The 15,400-nt window shown below is 45.4% G+C and overlaps 45 non-coding genes and 1 pseudogene across 45 annotated transcripts; all 46 read left to right on the plus strand.

Annotated features, from left to right (window-relative positions):
* Positions 1-72: 72 nt before the first annotated feature.
* LOC123438371 lies at positions 73-191 on the plus strand. The gene has a single exon (XR_006629516.1). It is a non-coding gene; the product is annotated as a 5S ribosomal RNA (ribosomal RNA).
* Positions 192-415: 224 nt separating this feature from the next.
* LOC123437066 lies at positions 416-534 on the plus strand. The gene has a single exon (XR_006628268.1). It is a non-coding gene; the product is annotated as a 5S ribosomal RNA (ribosomal RNA).
* A 194-nt stretch (positions 535-728) lies between these two features.
* Positions 729-847, plus strand: LOC123436710. Its single transcript, XR_006627923.1, has one exon. It is a non-coding gene; the product is annotated as a 5S ribosomal RNA (ribosomal RNA).
* Positions 848-1,053: 206 nt separating this feature from the next.
* On the plus strand, positions 1,054-1,172 carry LOC123438872. Its single transcript, XR_006629989.1, has one exon. It is a non-coding gene; the product is annotated as a 5S ribosomal RNA (ribosomal RNA).
* A 194-nt stretch (positions 1,173-1,366) lies between these two features.
* LOC123435179 lies at positions 1,367-1,485 on the plus strand. Its single transcript, XR_006626440.1, has one exon. It is a non-coding gene; the product is annotated as a 5S ribosomal RNA (ribosomal RNA).
* A 248-nt stretch (positions 1,486-1,733) lies between these two features.
* LOC123433463 lies at positions 1,734-1,849 on the plus strand (annotated as a pseudogene).
* Positions 1,850-2,220: 371 nt separating this feature from the next.
* On the plus strand, positions 2,221-2,339 carry LOC123434205. The gene has a single exon (XR_006625493.1). It is a non-coding gene; the product is annotated as a 5S ribosomal RNA (ribosomal RNA).
* A 184-nt stretch (positions 2,340-2,523) lies between these two features.
* Positions 2,524-2,642, plus strand: LOC123434206. The gene has a single exon (XR_006625494.1). It is a non-coding gene; the product is annotated as a 5S ribosomal RNA (ribosomal RNA).
* Positions 2,643-2,824: 182 nt separating this feature from the next.
* On the plus strand, positions 2,825-2,943 carry LOC123434207. The gene has a single exon (XR_006625495.1). It is a non-coding gene; the product is annotated as a 5S ribosomal RNA (ribosomal RNA).
* Positions 2,944-3,378: 435 nt separating this feature from the next.
* Positions 3,379-3,497, plus strand: LOC123434208. Its single transcript, XR_006625496.1, has one exon. It is a non-coding gene; the product is annotated as a 5S ribosomal RNA (ribosomal RNA).
* A 184-nt stretch (positions 3,498-3,681) lies between these two features.
* LOC123435731 lies at positions 3,682-3,800 on the plus strand. The gene has a single exon (XR_006626981.1). It is a non-coding gene; the product is annotated as a 5S ribosomal RNA (ribosomal RNA).
* A 188-nt stretch (positions 3,801-3,988) lies between these two features.
* LOC123436556 lies at positions 3,989-4,107 on the plus strand. The gene has a single exon (XR_006627774.1). It is a non-coding gene; the product is annotated as a 5S ribosomal RNA (ribosomal RNA).
* Positions 4,108-4,325: 218 nt separating this feature from the next.
* On the plus strand, positions 4,326-4,444 carry LOC123437067. Its single transcript, XR_006628269.1, has one exon. It is a non-coding gene; the product is annotated as a 5S ribosomal RNA (ribosomal RNA).
* Positions 4,445-4,635: 191 nt separating this feature from the next.
* On the plus strand, positions 4,636-4,754 carry LOC123434209. The gene has a single exon (XR_006625497.1). It is a non-coding gene; the product is annotated as a 5S ribosomal RNA (ribosomal RNA).
* A 239-nt stretch (positions 4,755-4,993) lies between these two features.
* On the plus strand, positions 4,994-5,112 carry LOC123437068. Its single transcript, XR_006628270.1, has one exon. It is a non-coding gene; the product is annotated as a 5S ribosomal RNA (ribosomal RNA).
* A 191-nt stretch (positions 5,113-5,303) lies between these two features.
* On the plus strand, positions 5,304-5,422 carry LOC123438615. Its single transcript, XR_006629749.1, has one exon. It is a non-coding gene; the product is annotated as a 5S ribosomal RNA (ribosomal RNA).
* Positions 5,423-5,619: 197 nt separating this feature from the next.
* Positions 5,620-5,738, plus strand: LOC123434211. The gene has a single exon (XR_006625498.1). It is a non-coding gene; the product is annotated as a 5S ribosomal RNA (ribosomal RNA).
* A 233-nt stretch (positions 5,739-5,971) lies between these two features.
* Positions 5,972-6,090, plus strand: LOC123437635. Its single transcript, XR_006628811.1, has one exon. It is a non-coding gene; the product is annotated as a 5S ribosomal RNA (ribosomal RNA).
* Positions 6,091-6,284: 194 nt separating this feature from the next.
* On the plus strand, positions 6,285-6,403 carry LOC123436430. The gene has a single exon (XR_006627655.1). It is a non-coding gene; the product is annotated as a 5S ribosomal RNA (ribosomal RNA).
* A 182-nt stretch (positions 6,404-6,585) lies between these two features.
* LOC123437303 lies at positions 6,586-6,704 on the plus strand. The gene has a single exon (XR_006628491.1). It is a non-coding gene; the product is annotated as a 5S ribosomal RNA (ribosomal RNA).
* Positions 6,705-6,904: 200 nt separating this feature from the next.
* On the plus strand, positions 6,905-7,023 carry LOC123434212. The gene has a single exon (XR_006625499.1). It is a non-coding gene; the product is annotated as a 5S ribosomal RNA (ribosomal RNA).
* A 191-nt stretch (positions 7,024-7,214) lies between these two features.
* Positions 7,215-7,333, plus strand: LOC123435228. Its single transcript, XR_006626485.1, has one exon. It is a non-coding gene; the product is annotated as a 5S ribosomal RNA (ribosomal RNA).
* Positions 7,334-7,523: 190 nt separating this feature from the next.
* LOC123434213 lies at positions 7,524-7,642 on the plus strand. Its single transcript, XR_006625500.1, has one exon. It is a non-coding gene; the product is annotated as a 5S ribosomal RNA (ribosomal RNA).
* Positions 7,643-7,836: 194 nt separating this feature from the next.
* Positions 7,837-7,955, plus strand: LOC123434214. The gene has a single exon (XR_006625501.1). It is a non-coding gene; the product is annotated as a 5S ribosomal RNA (ribosomal RNA).
* A 239-nt stretch (positions 7,956-8,194) lies between these two features.
* Positions 8,195-8,313, plus strand: LOC123438838. The gene has a single exon (XR_006629957.1). It is a non-coding gene; the product is annotated as a 5S ribosomal RNA (ribosomal RNA).
* Positions 8,314-8,534: 221 nt separating this feature from the next.
* Positions 8,535-8,653, plus strand: LOC123432475. The gene has a single exon (XR_006624055.1). It is a non-coding gene; the product is annotated as a 5S ribosomal RNA (ribosomal RNA).
* A 194-nt stretch (positions 8,654-8,847) lies between these two features.
* Positions 8,848-8,966, plus strand: LOC123432660. The gene has a single exon (XR_006624233.1). It is a non-coding gene; the product is annotated as a 5S ribosomal RNA (ribosomal RNA).
* Positions 8,967-9,157: 191 nt separating this feature from the next.
* On the plus strand, positions 9,158-9,276 carry LOC123437707. The gene has a single exon (XR_006628882.1). It is a non-coding gene; the product is annotated as a 5S ribosomal RNA (ribosomal RNA).
* A 197-nt stretch (positions 9,277-9,473) lies between these two features.
* Positions 9,474-9,592, plus strand: LOC123437354. Its single transcript, XR_006628539.1, has one exon. It is a non-coding gene; the product is annotated as a 5S ribosomal RNA (ribosomal RNA).
* A 262-nt stretch (positions 9,593-9,854) lies between these two features.
* Positions 9,855-9,973, plus strand: LOC123434215. Its single transcript, XR_006625502.1, has one exon. It is a non-coding gene; the product is annotated as a 5S ribosomal RNA (ribosomal RNA).
* A 203-nt stretch (positions 9,974-10,176) lies between these two features.
* Positions 10,177-10,295, plus strand: LOC123435198. Its single transcript, XR_006626457.1, has one exon. It is a non-coding gene; the product is annotated as a 5S ribosomal RNA (ribosomal RNA).
* Positions 10,296-10,476: 181 nt separating this feature from the next.
* On the plus strand, positions 10,477-10,595 carry LOC123434217. Its single transcript, XR_006625504.1, has one exon. It is a non-coding gene; the product is annotated as a 5S ribosomal RNA (ribosomal RNA).
* A 190-nt stretch (positions 10,596-10,785) lies between these two features.
* LOC123434218 lies at positions 10,786-10,904 on the plus strand. Its single transcript, XR_006625505.1, has one exon. It is a non-coding gene; the product is annotated as a 5S ribosomal RNA (ribosomal RNA).
* Positions 10,905-11,131: 227 nt separating this feature from the next.
* On the plus strand, positions 11,132-11,250 carry LOC123434219. The gene has a single exon (XR_006625506.1). It is a non-coding gene; the product is annotated as a 5S ribosomal RNA (ribosomal RNA).
* A 181-nt stretch (positions 11,251-11,431) lies between these two features.
* Positions 11,432-11,550, plus strand: LOC123436326. The gene has a single exon (XR_006627555.1). It is a non-coding gene; the product is annotated as a 5S ribosomal RNA (ribosomal RNA).
* Positions 11,551-11,753: 203 nt separating this feature from the next.
* LOC123434220 lies at positions 11,754-11,872 on the plus strand. The gene has a single exon (XR_006625507.1). It is a non-coding gene; the product is annotated as a 5S ribosomal RNA (ribosomal RNA).
* A 203-nt stretch (positions 11,873-12,075) lies between these two features.
* LOC123434221 lies at positions 12,076-12,194 on the plus strand. Its single transcript, XR_006625508.1, has one exon. It is a non-coding gene; the product is annotated as a 5S ribosomal RNA (ribosomal RNA).
* Positions 12,195-12,463: 269 nt separating this feature from the next.
* On the plus strand, positions 12,464-12,582 carry LOC123434222. The gene has a single exon (XR_006625509.1). It is a non-coding gene; the product is annotated as a 5S ribosomal RNA (ribosomal RNA).
* Positions 12,583-12,766: 184 nt separating this feature from the next.
* Positions 12,767-12,885, plus strand: LOC123434223. Its single transcript, XR_006625510.1, has one exon. It is a non-coding gene; the product is annotated as a 5S ribosomal RNA (ribosomal RNA).
* A 200-nt stretch (positions 12,886-13,085) lies between these two features.
* LOC123436557 lies at positions 13,086-13,204 on the plus strand. The gene has a single exon (XR_006627775.1). It is a non-coding gene; the product is annotated as a 5S ribosomal RNA (ribosomal RNA).
* A 236-nt stretch (positions 13,205-13,440) lies between these two features.
* Positions 13,441-13,559, plus strand: LOC123432932. The gene has a single exon (XR_006624498.1). It is a non-coding gene; the product is annotated as a 5S ribosomal RNA (ribosomal RNA).
* A 218-nt stretch (positions 13,560-13,777) lies between these two features.
* On the plus strand, positions 13,778-13,896 carry LOC123436185. The gene has a single exon (XR_006627418.1). It is a non-coding gene; the product is annotated as a 5S ribosomal RNA (ribosomal RNA).
* Positions 13,897-14,090: 194 nt separating this feature from the next.
* Positions 14,091-14,209, plus strand: LOC123438608. Its single transcript, XR_006629743.1, has one exon. It is a non-coding gene; the product is annotated as a 5S ribosomal RNA (ribosomal RNA).
* Positions 14,210-14,445: 236 nt separating this feature from the next.
* On the plus strand, positions 14,446-14,564 carry LOC123433174. Its single transcript, XR_006624719.1, has one exon. It is a non-coding gene; the product is annotated as a 5S ribosomal RNA (ribosomal RNA).
* Positions 14,565-14,782: 218 nt separating this feature from the next.
* Positions 14,783-14,901, plus strand: LOC123436186. Its single transcript, XR_006627419.1, has one exon. It is a non-coding gene; the product is annotated as a 5S ribosomal RNA (ribosomal RNA).
* A 194-nt stretch (positions 14,902-15,095) lies between these two features.
* LOC123438384 lies at positions 15,096-15,214 on the plus strand. Its single transcript, XR_006629529.1, has one exon. It is a non-coding gene; the product is annotated as a 5S ribosomal RNA (ribosomal RNA).
* Positions 15,215-15,400: the final 186 nt, after the last annotated feature.

Genomic DNA, 15,400 nt, shown 5'->3' on the forward strand with positions numbered 1-15,400 from the left:
AACGACTAGTAGTAGTAGTAGTAGTAGTAGTAGTAGGGGCAAGCATAAGGAACAAATAGATAGTTGCATGTCGGATGCGGTCATACCAACACTAAAGCACCGGATCCCATCAGAACTCCGAAGTTAAGCGTGCTTGGGCGAGAGTAGTACTAGGATGGGTGACCTCCTGGGAAGTCCTCGTGTTGCATTCCCCTTTTTAAATATATTTTTGCGCCACGTGACAAGGATGACGCGGGACCGTGATCTATATGACCTCATTTTCTTATTTTTGACGATTACTGTGTGACTTTTCCCACCGCGCTTGACACCCAACGACTAGTAGTAGTAGTAGTAGTAGTAGTGGTAGTAGTAGTAGTAGTAGTAGTAGTAGTAGTAGTAGGGGCAAGCATAAGGAACAAATAGATAGTTGCATGTCGGATGCGATCATACCAGCACTAAAGCACCGGATCCCATCAGAACTCCGAAGTTAAGCGTGCTTGGGCGAGAGTAGTACTAGGATAGGTGACCTCCTGGGAAGTCCTCGTGTTGCATTCCCCTTTTTAAATATATTTTTGCGCCACGTGACAAGGATGACGCGGGAGCGTGATCTATATGACCTCATTTTCTTATTTTTGACGATTACTGTGTGACTTTTCCCACCGCGCTTGACACCCAACGACTAGTAGTAGTAGCAGTAGTAGTAGTAGTAATAGGGGCAAGCATAAGGAACAAATAGATAGTTGCATGTCGGATGCGATCATACCAGCACTAAAGCACCGGATCCCATCAGAACTTCGAAGTTAAGCGTGCTTGGGCGAGAGTAGTACTAGGATGGGTGACCTCCTGGGAATTCCTCGTGTTGCATTCCCCTTTTTAAATATATTTTTGCGCCACGTGACAAGGATGACGCGGGAGCGTGATCTATATGACCTCATTTTCTTATTTTTGACGATTACTGTGTGACTTTTCCCACCGCGCTTGACACCCAACGACTAGTAGTAGTAGTAGTAGTAGTAGTAGTATTAGTAGTAGTAGTAGGGGCAAGCATAAGGAACAAATAGATAGTTGCATGTTGGATGCGCTCATACCAGCACTAAAGCACCGGATCCCATCAGAACTTCGAAGTTAAGCGTGCTTGGGCGAGAGTAGTACTAGGATGGGTGACCTCCTGGGAAGTCCTTGTGTTGCATTCCCCTTTTTAAATATATTTTTGCGCCACGTGACAAGGATGACGCGGGAGCGTGATCTATATGACCTCATTTTCTTATTTTTGACGATTACTGTGTGACTTTTCCCACCGCGCTTGACACCCAACGACTAGTAGTAGTAGCAGTAGTAGTAGTAGTAGTAGGGGCAAGCATAAGGAACAAATAGATAGTTGCATGTCGGATGCGATCATACCAGCACAAAAGCACCGGATCCCATCAGAACTCCGAAGTTAAGCGTGCTTGGGCGAGAGTAGTACTAGGATGGGTGACCTCCTGGGAAGTCCTCGTGTTGCATTCCCCTTTTTAAATATATTTTTGCGCCACGTGACAAGGATGACGCGGGAGCGTGATCTATATGACCTCATTTTCTTATTTTTGACGATTACTGTGTGACTTTTCCCACCGCGCTTGACACCCAACGACTAGTAGTAGTAGTAGTAGTAGTAGTAGTAGTAGTAGTAGTAGTAGTAGTAGTAGTAGTAGTAGTAGTAGTAGTAGTAGTAGTAGTAGGGGCAAGCATAAGGAACAAATAGATAGTTGCATGTCGGATGCGATCATACCAGCACTAAAGCACCGGATCCCATCAGAACTCCGAAGTTAAGCGTGCTTGGGCGAGAGTAGTACTAGGATGGGTGACCTCCTGATCTATATGACCTCATTTTCTTATTTTTGACGATTACTGTGTGACTTTTCCTACCGCGCTTGACACCCAACGACTAGTAGTAGTAGTAGTAGTAGTAGTAGTAGTAGTAGTAGGGGCAAGCATAAGGAACAAATAGATAGTTGCATGTCGGATGCGATCATACCAGCACTAAAGCACCGGATCCCATCTCCTCGTGTTGCATTCCCCTTTTTAAATATATTTTTGCGCCACGTGACAAGGATGACGCGGGATCGTGATCTATATGACCCCATTTTCTTATTTTTGACGATTACTGTGTGACTTTTCCCACCGCGCTTGACACCCAACGACTAGTAGTAGTAGTAGTAGTAGTAGGGGCAAGCATAAGGAACAAATAGATAGTTGCATGTCGGATGCGATCATACCAGCACTAAAGCACCGGATCCCATCAGAACTCCGAAGTTAAGCGTGCTTGGGCGAGAGTAGTACTAGGATGGGTGACCTCCTGGGAAGTCCTCGTGTTGCATTCCCCTTTTTAAATATATTTTTGCGCCACGTGACAAGGATGACGCGGGACCGTGAACTATATGACCTCATTTTCTTATTTTTGACGATTACTGTGTGACTTTTCCGACCGCGCTTGACACCCAACGACTAATAGTAGTAGTAGTAGTAGTAGGGCAAGCATAAGGAACAAATAGATAGTTGCATGTCGGATGCGATCATACCAGCACTAAAGCACCGGATCCCATCAGAACTCCGAAGTTAAGCGTGCTTGGGCGAGAGTAGTACTAGGATGGGTGACCTCCTGGGAAGTCCTCGTGTTGCATTCCCCTTTTTAAATATATTTTTGCGCCACGTGACAAGGATGACGCGGGAGCGTTATCTATATGACCTCATTTTCTTATTTTTGACGATTACTGTGTGACTTTTCCCACCGCGCTTGACACCTAACGACTAGTAGTAGTAGTAGTAGTAGGGGCAAGCATAAGGAACAAATAGATAGTTGCATGTTGGATGCGATCATACCAGCACTAAAGCACCGGATCCCATCAGAACTCCGAAGTTAAGCGTGCTTGGGCGAGAGTAGTACTAGGATGGGTGACCTCCTGGGAAGTCCTCGTGTTGCATTCCCCTTTTTAAATATATTTTTGCGCCACGTGACAAGGATGACGCGGGAGCGTGATCTATATGACCTCATTTTCTTATTTTTGACGATTACTGTGTGACTTTTCCTACCGCGCTTGACACCCAACGACTAGTAGTAGTAGTAGTAGTAGTAGTAGTAGTAGTAGGGGCAAGCATAAGGAACAAATAGATAGTTGCATGTCGGATGCGATCATACCAGCACTAAAGCACCGGATCCCATCTCCTCGTGTTGCATTCCCCTTTTTAAATATATTTTTGCGCCACGTGACAAGGATGACGCGGGATCGTGATCTATATGACCCCATTTTCTTATTTTTGACGATTACTGTGTGACTTTTCCCACCGCGCTTGACACCCAACGACTAGTAGTAGTAGTAGTAGTAGGGGCAAGCATAAGGAACAAATAGATAGTTGCATGTCGGATGCGATCATACCAGCACTAAAGCACCGGATCCCATCAGAACTCCGAAGTTAAGCGTGCTTGGGCGAGAGTAGTACTAGGATGGGTGACCTCCTGGGAAGTCCTCGTGTTGCATTCCCCTTTTTAAATATATTTTTGCGCCACGTGACAAGGATGACGCGGGACCGTGATCTATATGACCTCATTTTCTTATTTTTGACGATTACTGTGTGACTTTTCCGACCGCGCTTGACACCCAACGACTAATAGTAGTAGTAGTAGTAGTAGGGCAAGCATAAGGAACAAATAGATAGTTGCATGTCGGATGCGATCAAACCAGCACTAAAGCACCGGATCCCATCAGAACTCCGAAGTTAAGCGTGCTTGGGCGAGAGTAGTACTAGGATGGGTGACCTCCTGGGAAGTCCTCGTGTTGCATTCCCCTTTTTAAATATATTTTTGCGCCACGTGACAAGGATGACGCGGGAGCGTGATCTATATGACCTCATTTTCTTATTTTTGACGATTACTGTGTGACTTTTCCCACCGCGCTTGACACCCAACGACTAGTAGTAGTAGTAGTAGTAGTAGTAGGGGCAAGCATAAGGAACAAATAGATAGTTGTATGTCGGATGCGATCATACCAGCACTAAAGCACCGGATCCCATCAGAACTTCGAAGTTAAGCGTGCTTGGGCGAGAGTAGTACTAGGATGGGTGACCTCCTGGGAAGTCCTCGTGTTGCATTCCCCTTTTTAAATATATTTTTGCGCCACGTGACAAGGATGACGCGGGACCGTGATCTATATGACCTCATTTTCTTATTTTTGACGATTACTGTGTGACTTTTCCCACCGCGCTTGACACCCAACGACTAGTAGTAGTAGTAGTAGTAGTGGTAGTAGTAGTAGTAGTAGTAGTAGTAGTAGTAGGGGCAAGCATAAGGAACAAATAGATAGTTGCATGTCGGATGCGATCATACCAGCACTAAAGCACCGGATCCCATCAGAACTCCGAAGTTAAGCGTGCTTGGGCGAGAGTAGTACTAGGATAGGTGACCTCCTGGGAAGTCCTCGTGTTGCATTCCCCTTTTTAAATATATTTTTGCGCCACGTGACAAGGATGACGCGGGAGCGTGATCTATATGACCTCATTTTCTTATTTTTGACGATTACTGTGTGACTTTTCCCACCGCGCTTGACACCCAACGACTAGTAGTAGTAGTAGTAGTAGTAGTAGTAGGGGCAAGCATAAGGAACAAATAGATAGTTGCATGTCGGATGCGATCATACCAGCACTAAAGCACCGGATCCCATCAGAACTCCGAAGTTAAGCGTGCTTGGGCGAGAGTAGTACTAGGATGGGTGACCTCCTGGGAAGTCCTCGTGTTGCATTCCCCTTTTTAAATATATTTTTGCGCCACGTGACAAGGATGACGCGGGACCGTGATCTATATGACCTCATTTTCTTATTTTTGACGATTACTGTGTGACTTTTCCCACCGCGCTTGACACCCAACGACTAGTAGTAGTAGTAGTAGTAGTGGTAGTAGTAGTAGTAGTAGTAGTAGTAGTAGTAGTAGTAGTAGTAGTAGTAGTAGGGGCAAGCATAAGGAACAAATAGATAGTTGCATGTCGGATGCGATCATACCAGCACTAAAGCACCGGATCCCATCAGAACTCCGAAGTTAAGCGTGCTTGGGCGAGAGTAGTACTAGGATAGGTGACCTCCTGGGAAGTCCTCGTGTTGCATTCCCCTTTTTAAATATATTTTTGCGCCACGTGACAAGGATGACGCGGGAGCGTGATCTATATGACCTCATTTTCTTATTTTTGACGATTACTGTGTGACTTTTCCCACCGCGCTTGACACCCAACGACTAGTAGTAGTAGCAGTAGTAGTAGTAGTAGGGGCAAGCATAAGGAACAAATAGATAGTTGCATGTCGGATGCGATCATACCAGCACTAAAGCACCGGATCCCATCAGAACTTCGAAGGTAAGCGTGCTTGGGCGAGAGTAGTACTAGGATGGGTGACCTCCTGGGAATTCCTCGTGTTGCATTCCCCTTTTTAAATATATTTTTGCGCCACGTGACAAGGATGACGCGGGAGCGTGATCTATATGACCTCATTTTCTTATTTTTGACGATTACTGTGTGACTTTTCCCACCGCGCTTGACACCCAACGACTAGTAGTAGTAGTAGTAGTATTAGTAGTAGTAGTAGGGGCAAGCATAAGGAACAAATAGATAGTTGCATGTTGGATGCGATCATACCAGCACTAAAGCACCGGATCCCATCAGAACTCCGAAGTTAAGCGTGCTTGGGCGAGAGTAGTACTAGGATGGGTGACCTCCTGGGAAGTCCTCGTGTTGCATTCCCCTTTTTAAATATATTTTTGCGCCACGTGACAAGGATGACGCGGGAGCGTGATCTATATGACCTCATTTTCTTATTTTTGACGATTACTGTGTGACTTTTCCCACCGCGCTTGACACCCAACGACTAGTAGTAGTAGTAGTAGTAGTAGTAGTAGTAGTAGTAGTAGTAGTAGTACTAGTAGTAGTAGTAGTAGTAGGGGCAAGCATAAGGAACAAATAGATAGTTGCATGTCGGATGCGATCATACCAGCACTAAAGCACCGGATCCCATCAAAACTCCGAAGTTAAGCGTGCTTGGGCGAGAGTAGTACTAGGATGGGTGACCTCCTGGGAAGTCCTCGTGTTGCATTCCCCTTTTTAAATATATTTTTGCGCCACGTGACAAGGATGACGCGGGAGCGTGATCTATATGACGTCATTTTCTTATTTTTGACGATTACTGTGTGACTTTTCCTACCGCGCTTGACACCCAACGACTAGTAGTACTAGTAGTAGTAGTAGTAGTAGTAGGGGCAAGCATAAGGAACAAATAGATAGTTGCATGTCGGATGCGATCATACCAGCACTAAAGCATCGGATCCCATCAGAACTCCGAAGTTAAGCGTGCTTGGGCGAGAGTAGTACTAGGATGGGTGACCTCCTGGGAAGTCCTCGTGTTGCATTCCCCTTTTTAAATATATTTTTGCGCCACGTGACAAGGATGACGCGGGACCGTGATCTATATGACCCCATTTTCTTATTTTTGACGATTACTGTGTGACTTTTCCCACCGCGCTTGACACCCAACGACTAGTAGTAGTAGTAGTAGTAGGGGCAAGCATAAGGAACAAATAGATAGTTGCATGTCGGATGCGATCATACCAGCACTAAAGCAGCGGATCCCATCAGAACTCCGAAGTTAAGCGTGCTTGGGCGAGAGTAGTACTAGGATGGGTGACCTCCTGGGAAGTCCTCGTGTTGCATTCCCCTTTTTAAATATATTTTTGCGCCACGTGACAAGGATGACGCGGGAACGTGATCTATATGACCTCATTTTCTTATTTTTGACGATTACTGTGTGACTTTTCCCACTGCGCTTGACACCCAAAGACTAGTAGTAGTAGTAGTAGTAGTAGTAGTAGTAGTAGTAGGGGCAAGCATAAGGAACAAATAGATAGTTGCATGTCGGATGCGATCATACCAGCACTAAAGCACCGGATCCCATCAGAACTCCGAAGTTAAGCGTGCTTGGGCGAGAGTAGTACTAGGATGGGTGACCTCCTGGGAAGTCCTCGTGTTGCATTCCCCTTTTTAAATATATTTTTGCGCCACGTGACAAGGATGACGCGGGACCGTGATCTATATGACCTCATATTTTTGACGATTACTGTGTGACTTTTCCCACCGCGCTTGACACCCAAAGACTAGTAGTAGTAGTAGTAGTAGTAGTAGTAGTAGTAGGGGCAAGCATAAGGAACAAATAGATAGTTGCATGTCGGATGCGGTCATACCAGCACTAAAGCACCGGATCCCATCAGAACTCCGAAGTTAAGCGTGCTTGGGCGAGAGTAGTACTAGGATGGGTGACCTCCTGGGAAGTCCTCGTGTTGCATTCCCCTTTTTAAATATATTTTTGCGCCACGTGACAAGGATGACGCGGGACCGTGATCTATATGACCTCATTTTCTTATTTTTGACGATTACTGTGTGACTTTTCCGACCGCGCTTGACACCCAACGACTAATAGTAGTAGTAGTAGTAGTAGTAGTAGGGCAAGCATAAGGAACAAATAGATAGTTGCATGTCGGATGCGATCATACCAGCACTAAAGCACCGGATCCCATCAGAACTCCGAAGTTAAGCGTGCTTGGGCGAGAGTAGTACTAGGATGGGTGACCTCCTGGGAAGTCCTCGTGTTGCATTCCCCTTTTTAAATATATTTTTGCGCCACGTGACAAGGATGACGCGGGAGCGTGATCTATATGACCTCATTTTCTTATTTTTGACGATTACTGTGTGACTTTTCCCACCGTGCTTGACACCCAACGACTAGTAGTAGTAGTAGTAGTAGTAGTAGTAGTAGGGGCAAGCATAAGGAACAAATAGATAGTTGCATGTCGGATGCGATCATACCAGCACTAAAGCACCGGATCCCATCAGAACTCCGAAGTTAAGCGTGCTTGGGCGAGAGTAGTACTAGGATGGGTGACCTCCTGGGAAGTCCTCGTGTTGCATTCCCCTTTTTAAATATATTTTTGCGCCACGTGACAAGGATGACGCGGGACCGTGATCTATATGACCCCATTTTCTTATTTTTGACGATTACTGTGTGACTTTTCCCACCGCGCTTGACACCCAACGACTAGTAGTAGTAGTAGTAGTAGTAGTAGTAGTAGTAGTAGTAGTAGTAGTAGTAGTAGTAGTAGTAGTAGTAGTAGTAGGGGCATGCATAAGGAACAAATAGATAGTTGCATGTCGGATGCGATCATACCAGCATTAAAGCACCGGATCCCATGAGAACTCCAAAGTTAAGCGTGCTTGGGCGAGAGTAGTACTAGGATGGGTGACCTCCTGGGAAGTCCTCGTGTTGCATTCCCCTTTTTAAATATACTTTTGCGCCACGTGACAAGGATGACGCGGGAGCGTGATCTATATGACCTCATTTTCTTATTTTTGACGATTACTGTGTGACTTTTTCCACCGCGCTTGACACCCAACGACTAGTAGTAGTAGTAGTAGTAGTGGTAGTAGTAGTAGTAGTAGTAGTAGTAGTAGTAGTAGGGGCAAGCATAAGGAACAAATAGATAGTTGCATGTCGAATGCGATCATACCAGCACTAAAGCACCGGATCCCATCAGAACTCCGAAGTTAAGCGTGCTTGGGCGAGAGTAGTGCTAGGATAGGTGACCTCCTCGGAAGTCCTCGTGTTGCATTCCCCTTTTTAAATATATTTTTGCGCCACGTGACAAGGATGACGCGGGAGCGTGATCGATATGACCTCATTTTCTTATTTTTGACGATTACTGTGTGACTTTTCCCACCGCGCTTGACACCCAACGACTAGTAGTAGTAGCAGTAGTAGTAGTAGTAGTAGGGGCAAGCATAAGGAACAAATAGATAGTTGCATGTCGGATGCGATCATACCAGCACTAAAGCACCGGATCCCATCAGAACTTCGAAGTTAAGCGTGCTTGTGCGAGAGTAGTACTAGGATGGGTGACTTCCTGGGAAGTCCTCGTGTTGCATTCCCCTTTTTAAATATATTTTTGCGCCACGTGACAAGGATGACGCGGGAGCGTGATCTATATGACCTCATTTTCTTATTTTTGACGATTACTGTGTGACTTTTCCCACCGCGCTTGACACCCAACGACTAGTAGTAGTAGTAGTAGTAGTAGTAGTAGGGGCAAGCATAAGGAACAAATAGATAGTTGCATGTCGGATGCGATCATAGCAGCACTAAAGCACCGGATCCCATCAGAACTCCGAAGTTAAGCGTGCTTGGGCGAGAGTAGTACTAGGATGGGTGACCTCCTGGGAAGTCCTCGTGTTGCATTCCCCTTTTTAAATATATTTTTGCGCCACGTGACAAGGATGACGCGGGAGCGTGATCTATATGACCTCATTTTCTTATTTTTGACGATTACTGTGTGATTTTTCCCACCGCGCTTGACACCCAACGACTAGTAGTAGTAGCAGTAGTAGTAGTAGTAGTAGTAGGGGCAAGCATAAGGAACAAATAGATAGTTGCATGTCGGATGCGATCATACCAGCACAAAAGCACCGGATCCCATCAGAACTCCAAAGTTAAGCGTGCTTGGGCGAGAGTAGTACTAGGATGGGTGACCTCCTGGGAAGTCCTCGTGTTGCATTCCCCTTTTTAAATATATTTTTGCGCCACGTGACAAGGATGACGCGGGAGCGTGATCTATATGACCTCATTTCTTATTTTTGACGATTACTGTGTGACTTTTCCCACCGCGCTTGACACCCAACGACTAGTAGTAGTAGTAGTAGTAGTAGTAGTAGTAGTAGTAGTAGTAGTAGTAGTAGTAGTAGTAGTAGTAGTAGTAGTAGTAGTAGTAGTAGTAGTACTAGTAGGGGCAAGCATAAGGAACAAATAGATAGTTGCATGTCGGATGCGATCATACCAGCACTAAAGCACCGGATCCCATCAGAACTCCGAAGTTAAGCGTGCTTGGGCGAGAGTAGTACTAGGATGGGTGACCTCCTGGGAAGTCCTCGTGTTGCATTCCCCTTTTTAAATATATTTTTGCGCCACGTGACAAGGATGACGCGGGAGCGTGATCTATATGACCTCATTTTCTTATTTTTGACGATTACTGTGTGACTTTTCCTACCGCGCTTGACACCCAACGACTAGTAGTAGTAGTAGTAGTAGTAGTAGTAGTTGTAGTAGTAGGGGCAAGCATAAGGAACAAATAGATAGTTGCATGTCGGATGCGATCATACCAGCACTAAAGCACCGGATCCCATCAGAACTCCGAAGTTAAGTGTGCTTGGGCGAGAGTAGTACTAGGATGGGTGACCTCCTGGGAAGTCCTCGTGTTGCATTCCCCTTTTTAAATATATTTTTGCGCCACGTGACAAGGATGACGCGGGACCGTGATCTATATGACCCCATTTTCTTATTTTTGACGATTACTGTGTGACTTTCCCACCGCGCTTGACACCCAACGACTAGTAGTAGTAGTAGTAGTAGGGGCAAGCATAAGGAACAAATAGATAGTTGCATGTCGGATGCGATCATACCAGCACTAAAGCACCGGATCCCATCAGAACTCCGAAGTTAAGCGTGCTTGGGCGAGAGTAGTACTAGGATGGGTGACCTCCTGGGAAGTCCTCGTGTTGCATTCCCCTTTTTAAATATATTTTTGCGCCACGTGACAAGGATGACGCGGGACGTGATCTATATGACCTCATTTTCTTATTTTTGACGATTACTGTGTGACTTTTCCCACCGCGCTTGACACCCAAAGACTAGTAGTAGTAGTAGTAGTAGTAGTAGTAGGGGCAAGCATAAGGAACAAATAGATAGTTGCATGTCGGATGCGATCATACCAGCACTAAAGCACCGGATCCCATCAGAACTCCGAAGTTAAGCGTGCTTGGGCGAGAGTAGTACTAGGATGGGTGACCTCCTGGGAAGTCCTCGTGTTGCATTCCCCTTTTTAAATATATTTTTGCGCCACGTGACAAGGATGACGCGGGACCGTGATCTATATGACCTCATATTTTTGACGATTAGTGTGTGACTTTTCCCACCGCGCTTGACACCCAAAGACTAGTAGAAGTAGTAGTAGTAGTAGTAGTAGTAGTAGTAGTAGTAGTAGTAGTAGTAGTAGTAGTAGTAGTAGGGGCAAGCATAAGGAACAAATAGATAGTTGCATGTCGGATGCGATCATACCAGCACTAAAGCACCGGATCCCATCAGAACTCCGAAGTTAAGCGTGCTTGGGCGAGAGTAGTACTAGGATGGGTGACCTCCTGGGAAGTCCTCGTGTTGCATTCCCCTTTTTAAATATATTTTTGCGCCACGTGACAAGGATGACGCGGGACCGTGATCTATATGACCTCATTTTCTTATTTTTGACGATTACTGTGTGACTTTTCCGACCGCGCTTGACACCCAACGACTAATAGTAGTAGTAGTAGTAGGGCAAGCATAAGGAACAAATAGATAGTTGCATGTCGGATGCGATCATACCAGCACTAAAGCACCGGATCCCATCAGAACTCCGAAGTTAAGCGTGCTTGGGTGAGAGTAGTACTAGGATGGGTGACCTCCTGGGAAGTCCTCGTGTTGCATTCCCCTTTTTAAATATATTTTTGCGCCACGTGACAAGGATGACGCGGGAGCGTGATCTATATGACCTCATTTTCTTATTTTTGACGATTACTGTGTGACTTTTCCCACCGCGCTTGACACCCAACGACTAGTAGTAGTAGTAGTAGTAGTAGTATTAGTAGTAGTAGTAGGGGCAAGCATAAGGAACAAATAGATAGTTGCATGTCGGATGCGATCATACCAGCACTAAAGCACCGGATCCCATCAGAACTCCGAAGTTAAGCGTGCTTGGGCGAGAGTAGTACTAGGATGGGTGACCTCCTGGGAAGTCCTCGTGTTGCATTCCCCTTTTTAAATATATTTTTGCGCCACGTGACAAGGATGACGCGAGAACGTGATCTATATGACCTCATTTTCTTATTTTTGACGATTACTGTGTGACTTTTCCCACCGCGCTTGACACCCAAAGACTAGTAGTAGTAGTAGTAGTAGTAGTAGTAGTAGTAGTAGTAGGGGCAAGCATAAGGAACAAATAGATAGTTGCATGTCGGATGCGATCATACCAGCACTAAAGCACCGGATCCCATCAGAACTCCGAAGTTAAGCGTGCTTGGGCGAGAGTAGTACTAGGATGGGTGACCTCCTGGGAAGTCCTCGTGTTGCATTCCCCTTTTTAAATATATTTTTGCGCCACGTGACAAGGATGACGCGGGACCGTGATCTATATGACCTCATATTTTTGACGATTAGTGTGTGACTTTTCCCACCGCGCTTGACACCCAAAGACTAGTAGTAGTAGTAGTAGTAGTAGTAGTAGTAGTAGTAGTAGTAGTAGTAGTAGTAGTAGTAGTAGTAGTAGTAGTAGTAGTAGTAGTAGTAGTAGTAGTAGTAGTAGTAGTAGGGGCAAGCATAAGGAACAAATAGATAGTTGCATGTCGGATGCGATCATACCAGCACTAAAGCACCGGATCCCATCAGAACTCCGAAGTTAAGCGTGCTTGGGCGAGAGTAGTACTAGGATGGGTGACCTCCTGGGAAGTCCTCGTGTTGCATTCCCCTTTTTAAATATATTTTTGCGCCACGTGACAAGCATGACGCGGGACCGTGATCTATATGACCTCATTTTCTTATTTTTGACGATTACTGTGTGACTTTTCCGACCGCGCTTGACACCCAACGACTAATAGTAGTAGTAGTAGTAGTAGGGCAAGCATAAGGAACAAATAGATAGTTGCATGTCGGATGCGATCATACCAGCACTAAAGCACCGGATCCCATCAGAACTCCGAAGTTAAGCGTGCTTGGGCGAGAGTAGTACTAGGATGGGTGACCTCCTGGGAAGTCCTCGTGTTGCATTCCCCTTTTTAAATATATTTTTGCGCCACGTGACAAGGATGACGCGGGAGCGTGATCTATATGACCTCATTTTCTTATTTTTGACGATTACTGTGTGACTTTTCCCACCGCGCTTGACACCCAACGACTAGTAGTAGTAGTAGTAGTAGTAGTAGTAGTAGTAGTAGGGGCAAGCATAAGGAACAAATAGATAGTTGCATGTCGGATGCGATCATACCAGCACTAAAGCACCGGATCCCATCAGAACTTCGAAGTTAAGCGTGCTTGGGCGAGAGTAGTACTAGGATGGGTGACCTCCTGGGAAGTCCTCGTGTTGCATTCCCCTTTTTAAATATATTTTTGCGCCACGTGACAAGGATGACGCGGGACCGTGATCTATATGACCTCATTTTCTTATTTTTGACGATTACTGTGTGACTTTTCCCACCGCGCTTGACACCCAACGACTAGTAGTAGTACTACTAGTAGTAGTAGTAGTAGTAGTAGTAGTAGTAGTAGTAGTAGTAGTAGTAGTAGTAGTAGGGGCATGCATAAGGAACAAATAGATAGTTGCATGTCGGATGCGATCATACCAGCATTAAAGCATCGGATCCCATGAGAACTCCAAAGTTAAGCGTGCTTGGGCGAGAGTAGTACTAGGATGGGTGACCTCCTTGGAAGTCCTCGTGTTGCATTCCCCTTTTTAAATATATTTTTGCGCCACGTGACAAGGATGACGCGGGAGCGTGATCTATATGACCTCATTTTCTTATTTTTGACGATTACTGTGTGACTTTTCCCACCGCGCTTGACACCCAACGACTAGTAGTAGTAGTAGTAGTAGTGGTAGTAGTAGTAGTAGTAGTAGTAGTAGTAGTAGGGGCAAGCATAAGGAACAAATAGATAGTTGCATGTCGAATGCGATCATACCAGCACTAAAGCACCGGATCCCATCAGAACTCCGAAGTTAAGCGTGCTTGGGCGAGAGTAGTACTAGGATAGGTGACCTCCTGGGAAGTCCTCGTGTTGCATTCCCCTTTTTAAATATATTTTTGCGCCACGTGACAAGGATGACGCGAGAGCGTGATCTATATGACCTCATTTTCTTATTTTTGACGATTACTGTGTGACTTTTCCCACCGCGCTTGACACCCAACGACTAGTAGTAGTAGCAGTAGTAGTAGTAGTAGTAGGAGCAAGCATAAGGAACAAATAGATAGTTGCATGTCGGATGCGATCATACCAGCACTAAAGCACCGGATCCCATCAGAACTTCGAAGTTAAGCGTGCTTGGGCAAGAGTAGTACTAGGATGGGTGACCTCCTGGGAAGTCCTCGTGTTGCATTCCCCTTTTTAAATATATTTTTGCGCCACGTGACAAGGATGACGCGGGACCGTGATCTATATGACCTCATTTTCTTATTTTTGACGATTACTGTGTGACTTTTCCCACCGCGCTTGACACCCAACGACTAGTAGTAGTACTACTAGTAGTAGTAGTAGTAGTAGTAGTAGTAGTAGTAGTAGTAGTAGTAGTAGTAGTAGTAGGGGCATGCATAAGGAACAAATAGATAGTTGCATGTCGGATGCGATCATACCAGCATTAAAGCATCGGATCCCATGAGAACTCTAAAGTTAAGCGTGCTTGGGCGAGAGTAGTACTAGGATGGGTGACCTCCTTGGAAGTCCTCGTGTTGCATTCCCCTTTTTAAATATATTTTTGCGCCACGTGACAAGGATGACGCGGGAGCGTGATCTATATGACCTCATTTTCTTATTTTTGACGATTACTGTGTGACTTTTCCCACCGCGCTTGACACCCAACGACTAGTAGTAGTAGTAGTAGTAGTGGTAGTAGTAGTAGTAGTAGTAGTAGTAGTAGTAGGGGCAAGCATAAGGAACAAATAGATAGTTGCATGTCGAATGCGATCATACCAGCACTAAAGCACCGGATCCCATCAGAACTCCGAAGTTAAGCGTGCTTGGGCGAGAGTAGTACTAGGATAGGTGACCTCCTGGGAAGTCCTCGTGTTGCATTCCCCTTTTTAAATATATTTTTGCGCCACGTGACAAAGATGACGCGGGAGCGTGATCTATATGACCTCATTTTCTTATTTTTGACGATTACTGTGTGACTTTTCCCACCGCGCTTGACACCCAACGACTAGTAGTAGTAGCAGTAGTAGTAGTAGTAGTAGGAGCAAGCATAAGGAACAAATAGATAGTTGCATGTCGGATGCGATCATACCAGCACTAAAGCACCGGATCCCATCAGAACTTCAAAGTTAAGCGTGCTTGGGCGAGAGTAGTACTAGGATGGGTGACCTCCTGGGAAGTCCTCGTGTTGCATTCCCCTTTTTAAATATATTTTTGCGCCACGTGACAAGGATGACGCGGGAGCGTGATCTATATGACCTCATTTTCTTATTTTTGACGATTATTGTGTGACTTTTCCCACCGCGCTTGACACCCAACGACTAGTAGTAGTAGTAGTAGTAGTAGTAGTAGTAGTAGTATTAGTAGTAGTAGTAGGGGCAAG

The sequence above is a fragment of the Hordeum vulgare genome, chromosome 2H (genome assembly GCF_904849725.1).
Source record: "Hordeum vulgare subsp. vulgare chromosome 2H, MorexV3_pseudomolecules_assembly, whole genome shotgun sequence".
Lineage (NCBI taxonomy): Eukaryota > Viridiplantae > Streptophyta > Magnoliopsida > Poales > Poaceae > Hordeum > Hordeum vulgare.